Below are 11,872 nucleotides of genomic sequence, written 5' to 3'. Positions count from 1 at the left end.
CTATTTCCACAAATGTTGGTAGAGCTCAGCTGGGTTTCAAACACACTGCCAGTCATTTGGGTACCATTCTCCTTGCTCTGCCCAAGACACAGCGTTGACACTACAGCAAACAGCACCGGGTCAATTTCTTGTCACTTCAAAACAAGTCTAGTGTCAGAGGTGCTGTCCCACTGAAGCAGCGCGGGTGAGCAAGCCTCCAGGGGTCACCTCGGGAGGACTGTCCTTGCAGCTGACCGACTCCCGGCCCCCGTCTTGGGACTTGAATTCCCTCTCTTCATGTCTCACCATTTCAGCACATACGGAAGAGAGTGATGTCATGCCGCACAAATGCCAAAGTTGCCCTTTGGAGAGGCGACACCAAACATGGGCAGGGTGCCTAAGCCAAGTTTGCTTGGGCAAACACTCAACCCTGTTGCCGAACCCGTCTTCTGAGTCGATGCCTCCTGTGCAGGTTTCATGGAGGTTCCGACCTGGACATTGGATTTCTTTGAAGTTTTGAACTTCAAAGCTCTGTCAGAGGCCACCCAGGATGCCCCGGCGAGAGTGCCTCTATCGTGGTGGGACAGGCACCCAAGCACTCAGATCCTTCGAGAGTAATAATGCCAGCCTGGGTTTTCATTGTCATCATCATTATTATTGGCTCGAATGTCCACTTCCTGATAGGATTTTTAGCCAGTTTCCTCTTGTCTGTTCCTCAGGTGGGGTGGGAAACGGTGAGTTCCCTGCATGGAGTTCTTCTGTCTGCACACGACATGACTGACCCCTCTGCTACAGGCCCCTGCTCTGAGCTACTTGTCTGGGTGGGCTGTACTTTTCCTGTTAATTCACAAATTCGTCTCTGATTCTACTTGGCCTTGGGACAGTGGTGTACTGTCCATAGAGACCAAGGAAGGAGCCACAGAAGCCGTTTCGGTTTGGATGAGACTTCTTTGAGGCCACGAGCTAGAGAAGCCGTTCGGTGAGCCCTGTGTTTCCACGTTCACAGACTCCACAATCACACGTGAGGAAACCTCAGCAATTCTCGGGTCTCCTCCCACAGGAGCATCTATGGAAGCCCAGTCACCTATGGGTGGCCTCTGAGGTAAGAGAGGTGGCTAGGATTAAATGTACTACCCGGACTCTTTTTGGTAAACAAGCAAACAAACAAACAAACAAACAAACAAACAAACGCCATTGGAACAGTTCTAGGCCACTTGAAATCCCCGCCAAGCCCTAGAGACCCTGAGAATTGGAGCTACGAAAAATGCCAGTCTCAGAGAAGGCCAGCCTGGCCACAGAATGGGCACAGGATACTAGCAGAGGTCCATGTGTTGCAGCTACTTAGAAACAGATGACCTCCCTCCCCCATGGTGTCTATGGCTTGCCAAAGAGACATTAAGACACTATCCCAGCATGCTAGAAAGCTGGCTTAGTGGTTAGGAGTGTTTGCTGGTCATTCAAAGAACCAGAATTCAGTTCCCAGAACCTGTATCAGGTAACTCACAACCATGTAAAACTCCAGCTTAGGGTCAGACACCCTCTTATGGCCTTCCTGGCCAGCATGTATGTAGACATGTAAATAAAAATAAAAATGCGTAAGTCAAAAAGGACACAGTATGAGTAGAGACAGAAAATGTTCCCCCATTCCTGTTTTTGACGAGCTCTAAAACAAATGGTCAGACCCACAGAAGAGACTTTCACACTCTGTGAGTGACTGCTCCACCCAAGGACTAAAATGTGCCATACCCCATCCTAAGACCAGTACATGACGTTTGTTTTCCTGAGCGAGGATGGAGAGAGGGCCGCCAGAGAAGAGAGGAACACTGACTGAACCCTTGGGACTCAAACACAAACAAATACACTAGGGCCAAGGTTCAGTCCCATGACTGAGCACAGGCATAGCATTCAAGAGGTGCTGGGCAGGACCTCCAGCACCCCCAAAACAAACAAAACCTAATACCTTGTTTATCTAGAGTTCACATTTAACCGTGTTTCTTTTCTTTTCTTTTTTAAGTTAATCTGATAACACTAAGGGAGACATGCCTGATTACAAAGAGAACTCTCAGAGGCCCAGCCCAAAGCTGCTGGAGAATTTTATAGAATTAAGGTGGGGGTTCCTGAGAATGGAACTTCCCTTAGACTTAACCTCCCCCCCCACTTCCTCATTCTTGAACATATATATTCAGATGACCCTAGGAAGACATGTGTAAAAAGTAACCAGAGTGTTTTGACAGAGTGGTAGCAAAGGATCATTTTTCCGGTCTTCAGAGAGAGAAACCATGGGTTATGCCACCATCTCCTCCCTTCTTAAACACTCTGTGTGTGGCTTTGTGATAAAAATGAACGGATCTGGTGAGGATATGGGTGTCCCCCATGCCCTGATGGTGGGCCAGTAAAGTGAGTGATACAGTTATTTGGGAAAGGGCCTGGCAGTTCCTCCCAAAGTTGAGCACTGCAGTCAATTTTGTGTGATGTAAGTGGGTGAATTACATGGTACCCCACTGTAGCAGAGTGTATGGCAGTGGATAGTACCACAGTGAAGCCATTAAAAACCTGTGTACACTGAGCATAAAGAAACCTTTGAAAAACAGTTTTAGTAAAAATGTTAATGTGTCTCCAAGGGCTAGATTTTGTTACATTTCAGCCTTGTGCGCTCTTGCTATCTTTTGGAGCAAGCAAAGATTATTACTAAATACCCCCATCCCCAAGGGACATGGAAACATAGGTCCATGCTGTATCAGGCTTTTTCTTTTGGGCCACCAACCAGCTCCCAAAAATCATGATGGAGACTTATTAGTTATGAATGCCTGGCCTCAGCCTGGGCTCTTTTCATTCCAGCTCTTAATACTTGAGCTGTTTGTCTTTACATTTTTGCCCTGGGGCTTTGTACCTTTCTTTGTATCTTTGTTTCTTTCTTTGTATCTTTGTTTGTTTGTTTCTGTATATCTCGCTTTCACTTCTTCGTCATGTCTGACTGGCAGCTGCCTGGTTTCTGGCCCTGGGGTCCCTGGTCCTCTCCTCTCTTCTCTTTTCTCTCTGGAGTTCTCCTCCTATTTATTCTCTCTGCCAGCCCTGCCTATCCCTCTTCCGCCCAGCTATTGGTTGGTCAGCTTTTTATTAGACCAGTCGGGTGCCTTAAGCAGGTGAAACAAATACAACCCATCTTTACATAATTAAACAAACGCAGCACAAAGAAATGTTACACATCCTCACATGGTTAACAAAGGCAGCAGAAACAAATGGAACACACCTTCACAGTTAAAGTAATATTCCCCAACATAAACAAATATAACACATTTTTGCCTAGTTAAAACAATATTCCACAATACCATGCAATCTTGTTCAAGAATGCCAAAGGCGTTATCAACACAGCAGAAAGTTGAAACAACCTTAATATTCATCAAGTGACAGGTGGTTAAGTAAAATGTCTTTGGTGGAACCTGAAGAGGTGAATTAGAGGAGTGGCATACTGCTGTAACCGCAGCCTTCCTGCCTTGAGGCCAAGATCGAGGAGATCAGGTATGTCTTAAAATAAAAGGGAAGAAAGAGAAGGAAGTGGGAGAGGGAAAGGAGGAAAAGGAGGAGGAAGAGGAAGGAAGGAAAAACTGGTTGCTGTCATGATGTGGGAGGGCTAGGAAGACAGTGTTTGGTAAAGAAAGCCGGATAACAGAAGGCCGTATATTATCTAGTTCCATTCACGGTAAATGTCCAGAGTAGGCACACGTGTAGCAAGAGACAGGGTTGCCTAGGGCCAGAAAGAGGATGGGGGAGGAGGGAATGGTCAGTGGGCGCAATGTTTCTTTTTAGAGAGACAAAAATGTTCTCACATTAATTGTGGGGTTGCTTACACAGCCTTATGAATAAGCCATTGACTTGTGTGCTTCCAAAGGGTGGATTTCATGGCATGACAACAAGGCTGTTAAAATCTATTTATGTGCACCGAGGCATAGAAAACTCTTTGGGAAGTGTGTTTAGTCAAAATATTATTATAATAGCTGTCTCAAAGCGCAGGATTGTACGAAAGTTCCTTTTGTGGGCTTCCTGCCCTCTTTTGCAGTGTGCAAAGACTGCACTTGGATATAAGAGGGAAACAAACGTCCTTACCTGCGTGGAGAATGCTTCAAGTCCAAGGACTTTCACAGACTGGCCCCACCTCACCCCACCCCACCCCACCCCACCCCATCCCTCGGCAGACATATTAAAACATACCCAGGCCTCCCAGGCCACTTTCCATGGAATTATTGCAGATAACACCATTGTGATTGGCTAGGTTTTTCCAGACAACAGTCAGGCAAACTTGCGAATTTGTGTTAGGGAGAGAACAGTTAATCTGCAGACAGTCTTTCAGTGTGTGCGGAGGTCAGAGGACAACTTTGAGTAGTCCTCCACCTTTACTTAAGTTCCAGGGATCAAACTCATCTTTTGCAGAGAGCAAGTTTATTGTCGAAGTCATCTTGCTGGCAGTGGAAGAGACTTTTTTTATACATGTATTACAAACTGTAAGCTAGTGATCTTTGTATGTGTTTCATTTTGAAGTATGTATACACTGTTTTTATTTTTCAGGGGTTTTGTCTGTGTCTTGTACTGGAGATGTGGTCCCAGCATGCTAGACCAGAGCTCTGGCTTAAGCTTCAGCCCCAGCCAGACTGGTTTGTTTGTTTTTGGTTTTTTGAGCCAGAGCTACTAGTGACTGTGAAGCCCCCTACACATGTAGGCGCTGGGAACCAAACTTTGCAAGAGCAGCAAGTGCTTTTAACTGCAGAGTCATCTCGCCAGTCCGTTGCTGTTTTGTTTTTTGGTGTTTTGTTTTGTTTTAATAGGTGAGACCTTGCGTCAGACGGATAGATTTTGAAGGTTCGTCCACGAGCAAAGCCTGGTTGATGCTCTATAGCTGCTGATGTGAGTAGCAAGGCCCCACCCCTGCTAACAATGCAGATCAAACCCACTACCGGGTCTGCTGAAGAGGCTGTTTTCCTCCCTCCCTCCCCCTTCCTCCCTTTTTGTTGGTGGCGCTAGGGAACGATCCAGGGCCCTGAGTTTTTGTCACACACAAGAAAATATAAACTAACCCGATGGTGTCGCCTGCTAAGAGAATGGATTGTGAATCTATCTCCCAGCACTGCTTAGAAGCACGTTCGTGGGGCTGGAGAGATGGCTCCGGGGTTAAGAAGGCTTGCTGCTCTTGCAGACCCATGTTCCGTTCCCTGCACTCACGTGGGGGGTTCACAGTCACCAGTAACCCTAGCTCCAAGAGATCTAGCACCTTCATCCGGGAACTGGAGCTATAGTCAGTTGTGAGTCACCATGTGGGTGCTGGGAATCGAACCCAGGTCCTCTGCAAGAACAATATGCAATCTCAACCACTGAGTCATCTCTCCAGGCCCATCTATATCATTCTTTATCCTACATGAAGGTCCTTTAACTATCTAAAGAAATGCTTTACATTTATTTTGTAAAAATTAATTTTTATTGTGGATTGGACGGTCTTGGTCCTGCATGCTGGACAAGCACTTAGCTGCATCTCCAGCACATGGTTAACTTTTCATTTTGAGATGGGCTCTCACTAAGCTGCCCAGGCTGACCTGGAACTCACTCTGTAGCCCAGGCTGGCTTTGAACTATTATTTTTCCTGCCTAGGCTCATGAATATCTGTGATTATAGGACCCTCAAGGAAAGAGATGGATATGAGGAGCCCCCCTCACCTTCCATAACTGTGGTGCTCCCCCTCCGCAAACTGTGTCTGCACCCCCCAGTCACTGAGTCTAAGAGCCACCTGCTCTGAGAATTCACTCCTGTGGCTTTTGACTATCTTGTGGGCAGAGGAAGGGGAAGAAGACCCCAGCCCCTCCCCGTGCAGAACGAGAGTTGTTTTTTCACATTTTTAGCTCAGCTCTTGATCACTGAAGAGACGCACATTGCTTCAGCTGCTTTTGATCTTGGCTGTGCTTGTGAGTGTCAAATACTTCTGCTGCCAACAGAGCAAACAAAAGCTCAGACAATTCCGGGATCGAGAGATCAAGTCAAACTCTGGACAGCGGCCTTGCTGCTTAGACTAACAGAACCTGCTACCAGGACACCACAGCCCAGGCTCTCAGAATTAGGCCTGGAAGTCCCCTCCATGCTGGATCAAATTGTGATTTTGTCTTTTTGTAGAAGATGCAGCATTCAGACCAGGTGTGGTGGCCCTCGCCCGTAATCCCAACCCTTGGGAGACTGAGGCAGGAGAATAGGGCAAATGAGGCTAGCCTGGGCTACAGAGTGAATTATATCAGAAACAAAACAGTGTAAAACGTAATTGAAAAAAGGAAAATGAAGTATTTCGGAATAGACATCCCACTGGGGTGGAGAGATGGGGAGGCTGGAGGCCAGTGCTTGGGATCAGGCTGGAACCAGTTTGAGCCTGCAGTTTTCAACATTGTCTGGGAAGTCAGTAGTTGCTGTGAATGCTCTGTGGAGACTGACGTTTTTACTCTAGTGTATCCGTTCCTTCTCTCTGCTTCGATAAAATACTCAAAAGAAGCAACTTAGTGAGAAAAGATTTGTAGTGGATTACACCAGTAAGTGTGGTGGAGAAGGCGGGGTTCACAGTGGCTTCAGGATGTGGCGGCAGAAATGCCAGGCCGCTTGCTCACTTTCTGGCAGATCAGGCTCATATTCAAACTACAACACTCGGACAGCTACCCCAGTGGTGGGTGACATCACCATCCCCCACTTACAGTTAAGGAAGCTGAGTCACAGAGACGCAAGATGTCACCACAAGCAAGGAGCAGCTGTTCCTGGTGTAGAGGTCTGGACACCTTGCCTCTTTCCTGCCCATGGCAGCCCAGTTTCCTGTGTTGGTTGTGTATTTCCCATTTCCTCTACCTTATCTTTCCTTTGGAAATTCCATACTAGACCCCAAACCGCTTGAGAGTGGGAATAAAATGAAGCCAGCCTACTCCAGGCACTGAGTGCTTTTCAAATCCCTCGGGACAGGTGACCAGAGCCACTGTCCTCTGACACCTGTGCAGATCCGGGGTTGGGCATGCCTGATGATGATGAAGTCAAGGGACAGTCAGCAGACGAAGTTGAAACCGGGGGCCAATTACCCACGACTCGCTGTGCTACCAGCATGCAATTGGGCCATAAAAGCACGGACGGGAGAGACTTCGAAGCCCTTGCTGTGCACTGATGCAGAATGTGGAGGTTTTAGCTTACTTTTCCGCTCGCTCTCACTGGGAACTCCTCATTCCTCCTGGCACACTGTCAGATCTCTGTTCTAATCTCTGTGAACTCCCGAGGTGGCGGTCCTACGGCCTCAGTCACACTCCGAGTGCCCTAAAACAAATGTGCAAACAGAAGGCTCCAGAAAGCTCAGGCCCCGGCTCTTACAGGAATCCCATGCTGGGCTGATGGGCATTCCGTCTGGGGCAGGCCGAGGGGGAGCTCGTGCTGTTTGCAGTGCCTTTTTTTGTCAGTGCAACTCAACACATCTTTCTTTTGGTTGCAGTGAATCCCAAAAAGCCAGGACATGTCGTGGTTCTGCTAACAAGTGGTCACAGCACTGTCTCATTTATAATATCTACAAAACAATTCTTGGCATCGGCAGGCCACAGCTATTGGAGATCAGAGGGAGGAGGAGGAACAGATGTGGGCATTTATTGAGCCCCTACTGTGTGCCAGGTACTCCTGCTCACCTGGTAGAAACCTCAGGCGTGGTCACACCCAGTTTGCAGAGGTGGAAGGGGAGTTTAGGAAATTAAAGATGGGACCCCCCCCAAGTTACACAGCTGGAAGAGAGGCCACCCAAAACTGAGCGCAGAGCCCTTGCTTTCTCCTCAACACCACGAAGCCTGGCAGTTTTCCAGTAAAGCTTTATGGATTATGTGACGTCATTATTTTACCAAAGATATGATTTCCTCCTTGTATACCTAACCATGAAAATAACATTTTCTCAAAATGCAAGACAGCTCACAGAGGCATGTTTGAGGAAGAGTGAGACTCCTGATTTCCTAAGAGCCGGGGATGGGTGGCCTTGACATCCACGCTGCAATGTTCCCTCATTAAGAGGGTAGCGCATTGTACGTCACGATGTTTACAATTGGACAAAGTAGAAACGGGCTGAACCCATAAGACGCTGAAAGCTCAGGGAAACATCAAGAGAAAGAAGTTAGGAAAAGATAGACCGGAAAGTGTTCACCAAGAGACAATAGTTCTTTCTGTCTCTGTCTGTCTGTCTCTCTCAGTTACCTTTCAGTGGCAAACTTTTCAATTCACCAGAAGATATGAGAATTTTAAGTGTACATGTGCTTAAGAATGTCTGGCACTTTGTAAGTGAATACTTTATAGACAGGCAGAGAGACATTGACAATTGGGGCTGGAGAGTTGGTTCGGCCGTCAGGGAGCATTTGTTGCTTTCCCAGAAGACCCAGGTTCAATCCCCAGCACCCACATGGTGATCACAGCATCTGTAACTCTAGTTCTAGGAGATCTGACACCTTCTTCTGACCTCCATAGCATGTATGTGTTTCACAGACACACATGCAGGCAAAACACTAATATACATAAAACAAAGTATATAAAGCTAAAATAAAAAAATAAAACAGATAGAGGGAACTTAGGAACAGATCTCCAAAATAATCTGTTGTTCAAAAAAAGAAATTATAATGAAAATTGATAAATATTTAGAATAATATATAGAGCACATGAGGCTTATGTGACATTATGGGGAAAGTTGTACTCGGAGCCAAGTGTGTACAGGAGAAAGTGAAGCCTCTCACGACAAATCCACCAGCATGTGTTGAGGGCGCAACACAGCCAACAAAATAGAAAACTAGGATAAAGAATTTATGGACACATTTGACAGCCACAAAGGAAACCTTTTGAAAAGCATAACCATGTTAATTGAAGAGGAAATACAGCGCTTGAATGTTCTAGAATTATTAAATAAATTGACATAGTACAATATGTCTGGTCATAACAGAGCAAGGTTCAGATAGTGTCACAGTCAGGTTCCTTAAAACACCAGCTGATGTTTCCAGCACACAGAAGAACACTGCCCAACTCATTTGCCCAGGCTAGCCCCAAACTCACATTCTCCTACCTCACTACTTGGTGCTGGCATTACAGGTGTGCGATGTCCTACTAGGCCGGGACATTTGGAGTTTTGTGTGATCTCTCTCATTCAGCTTTCGGGGCCAGCTCTTGTAACCCAGGCTAACCTTGAGCTCATTATATGGTGGAGTGTGACCCAGAACTCTCGACTCTCCTGCCTCTGCCTCCTGAGTGTTGAGATCTGTAGGGGTGTGGTACCACATCCATCAAGTCTTGATTTTAAAGTCAGTTAAGGTCAGTTAGAGAAAGAAACATCAAAACCCAACTTCATTCATGATCATAGCTATAAAATCCCTTCAGACACCAAGGCAGACTCGGACGCATGTCTGAGGAATAGTGGTGTCATTCCAGGAAAGCAGGCGTGGGTTGACATCAGGAAAGAAAGAAAAAGTGTGTCATTGTCATTGTGCTGCAGGAAATCGGTTTACTCATAGTGGCCAGGCTTTTGTCTCAGCTCCTCTCCAGCCCCGACATTTCCCAAGAAATGGAAGTGTCTTTGTTTGTATTTCTGGGCTGCTTTTTGGCCACACTCAATGGTTGGCTTAGTGGAGTGATTCATGGATGGCTCTTTGCACCACGTCTGAGTTAATGTTAAAGGGACAACTGGGCATGGGTGGGGGCGAGCCATGCGGGAAAGGCCAACTCTTGGTGGGAAGACCAAAGCTTCAGGCTCTTTAAGATCAGCTGGAGCTTAGCCAAGAGACGTTGAGGGCATCGTGTGAGCTCAGTCAATCCATCTTGCTGCTACAATGAAGGTTCAGTCAAAGCTCTGGGCCACAGGGCTCTGGGCCCCTGTGGGGCTGGGCAGGAGCATGCGCACTGCCATACACAGTGGGCCAGGACCCGGAAGCTTAGGCTGGGAATCCTCCCAGTTCCAGGCTCTGCCCGGTGCCGCCTTCTGCCCACCAAGTATTTGTACTCTTTGCTGTAACTCAGACGGAAGTGTTCTGTGTGGCACTTTCCTGCTTTCCCCAAGGCATTTCAGCAAACTCCAGGGAGTCCAGACTCTGTATAGCCCGCGGGTCTGAGTAGGGGGTACTGTGAGGACGCCTGAATTTGGGACTCGTGTCGGGAGTCATAGCAGACTTGGCAGTCTGGAGACTCTATCCTTCACGTTGGGTTTAGCTGGCGCCATAGTAGTTCACTGCATCACAGAGTGGGTGAGAGGCCTCCTGTGACTCTCAATAGACGCAAGAAGAGAAGCACTGGTAAAACTTCCTGTCTCACTGGCTTGCCATGGAAGCCTGGCGGCAGAGTCTGCTTCCTGGGGACGACATGGTGCAAAGAGAGAACCAATTCCTGCAAGATGTACACCCCTCTCTCCTCTGTCTCTGTCTCTCTGTCTCTGTCTCTGTCTGTCTGTCTCTCTCTCCTCTCTCCTCTCTGTCTCTCTGTGTCTCTGTGTTTCTGTCTCTGTCTCTGTCTCTGTCTCTCTCTCTCCCCCCCTCACACACACACATTGACCTGCAGTCAAATGCTCTACCACAGAGCTATACCCCCTCTCTCATACACATTGAATGAATGAATGAATGAATGAATGAATGTAAATAAACTTTTCCAACATCCTGGTCATTTTGATTAAGAAGAGAATTAAGCGGACTAGAAGAAAATTTCCTTAACCTGGTAAAGAGCACATCATCAAACCATATAAATACAAAAATGTTGTCAGGCATGGTGGCTCACATCTCAGAAAGACCACAGACCCAAGGCCTGCCTGGGCTACAGAGTGAGTCCAAAACCAGCCTTGGAAGCCTAGGAAGACATCGCCTCAAAATGAAAAGTAAAAAGAAGGCTGGGAATAGCTCTGTAGTAAAGTGTTTGACCAGCATGCAAGAGATCCTAGGTTCACCCCTGCCCCAAAAAAAGGACAAAACAAACGAGACACACTAGGATTCTTAATACATTAAATCCAAGTATTTCTAAAATTGGTGAGACAGCTTGGCTACTTGTGAAAGCATTCTGAGGCATCAGTTTAGGTCTGGCAGGATAAGTCCCCTGGTAAAGTGCGAGCCACTAGCCTGAAGACTTGAGTGGGATCCCTGGGACCCCACCTGGAGGAAGGAGAGAACTGAGTCCTGCAAATTGTCCTCTGACTTGCAAATGGGTGCCATGGCACACGGATGACCCCCCAATAAAGCATTAGTTTATATCACAATTTAGGGAGAGTCCTCAGAAGATCACACACAGCCGGGTGGTGGTGGTGCACACATTTGATCCTGTCAGAGGCAGGAGGATTTCTGTGAGTTCCGTCTGGTCAGTCTGGTCTACAGAGCAAGTTCCAGGACAGCTGGGCCTACACACACACACACACACACACACACACACACACACACACACACACACACACACAGAGAGACAGAGAGACAGAGAGACAGAGAGACAGACACAGACACAGAGACACAGAGAGGAAGAAATGATGCTCCCAGAACAGTACCCAGCACCATGCACTCTAAACGTCTTCAAGAGTTCCCATGCCCAGGAGCAAGTAAAATTAATATTCCTCCAGACTCAGAGACCACCACTCATCTCAGCAGCTAGGAAGACTCTCAGAAACATGAACACACAAAAAAAAAAAAAAAAGAGGAGGAGTGCCGTCTGGTCGGGTACGGACAGGTCCTGGGTTCAATCCTCTGCATGGAAGAAAAGAAGGGGGCGGGGCGAAGGGAGGAAGGAGGGAGAGGAGGAGGAGAAGATGGAGGAGGAAACTAGGAGAGATTGTGTAACTTCATTTATATGGAATTCTAGAACAAAGAAAACAGAGTAGCAGTTGCCTAAGGAATCCTTGGAGGGGTTTGAGGGA

General features: G+C 47.2%; 1 long non-coding RNA gene across 1 annotated transcript; it reads left to right on the top strand.

Annotated features, from left to right (window-relative positions):
• Window positions 1-710: 710 nt before the first annotated feature.
• On the top strand, window positions 711-7,853 carry LOC121135812. The gene is made up of 2 exons (XR_005872933.1): window positions 711-1,081; window positions 4,800-7,853. It is a non-coding gene; the product is annotated as an uncharacterized LOC121135812 (long non-coding RNA).
• The last annotated feature ends 4,019 nt before the right edge of the window (window positions 7,854-11,872 follow it).

Source organism: Mesocricetus auratus, unplaced genomic scaffold (assembly GCF_017639785.1).
Source record: "Mesocricetus auratus isolate SY011 unplaced genomic scaffold, BCM_Maur_2.0 Super-Scaffold_100042, whole genome shotgun sequence".
Taxonomy (NCBI): domain Eukaryota; kingdom Metazoa; phylum Chordata; class Mammalia; order Rodentia; family Cricetidae; genus Mesocricetus; species Mesocricetus auratus.
The sequence above is the reverse complement of the archived record's forward strand: the minus strand, read 5'-3'. Positions and strand labels throughout refer to the sequence as shown.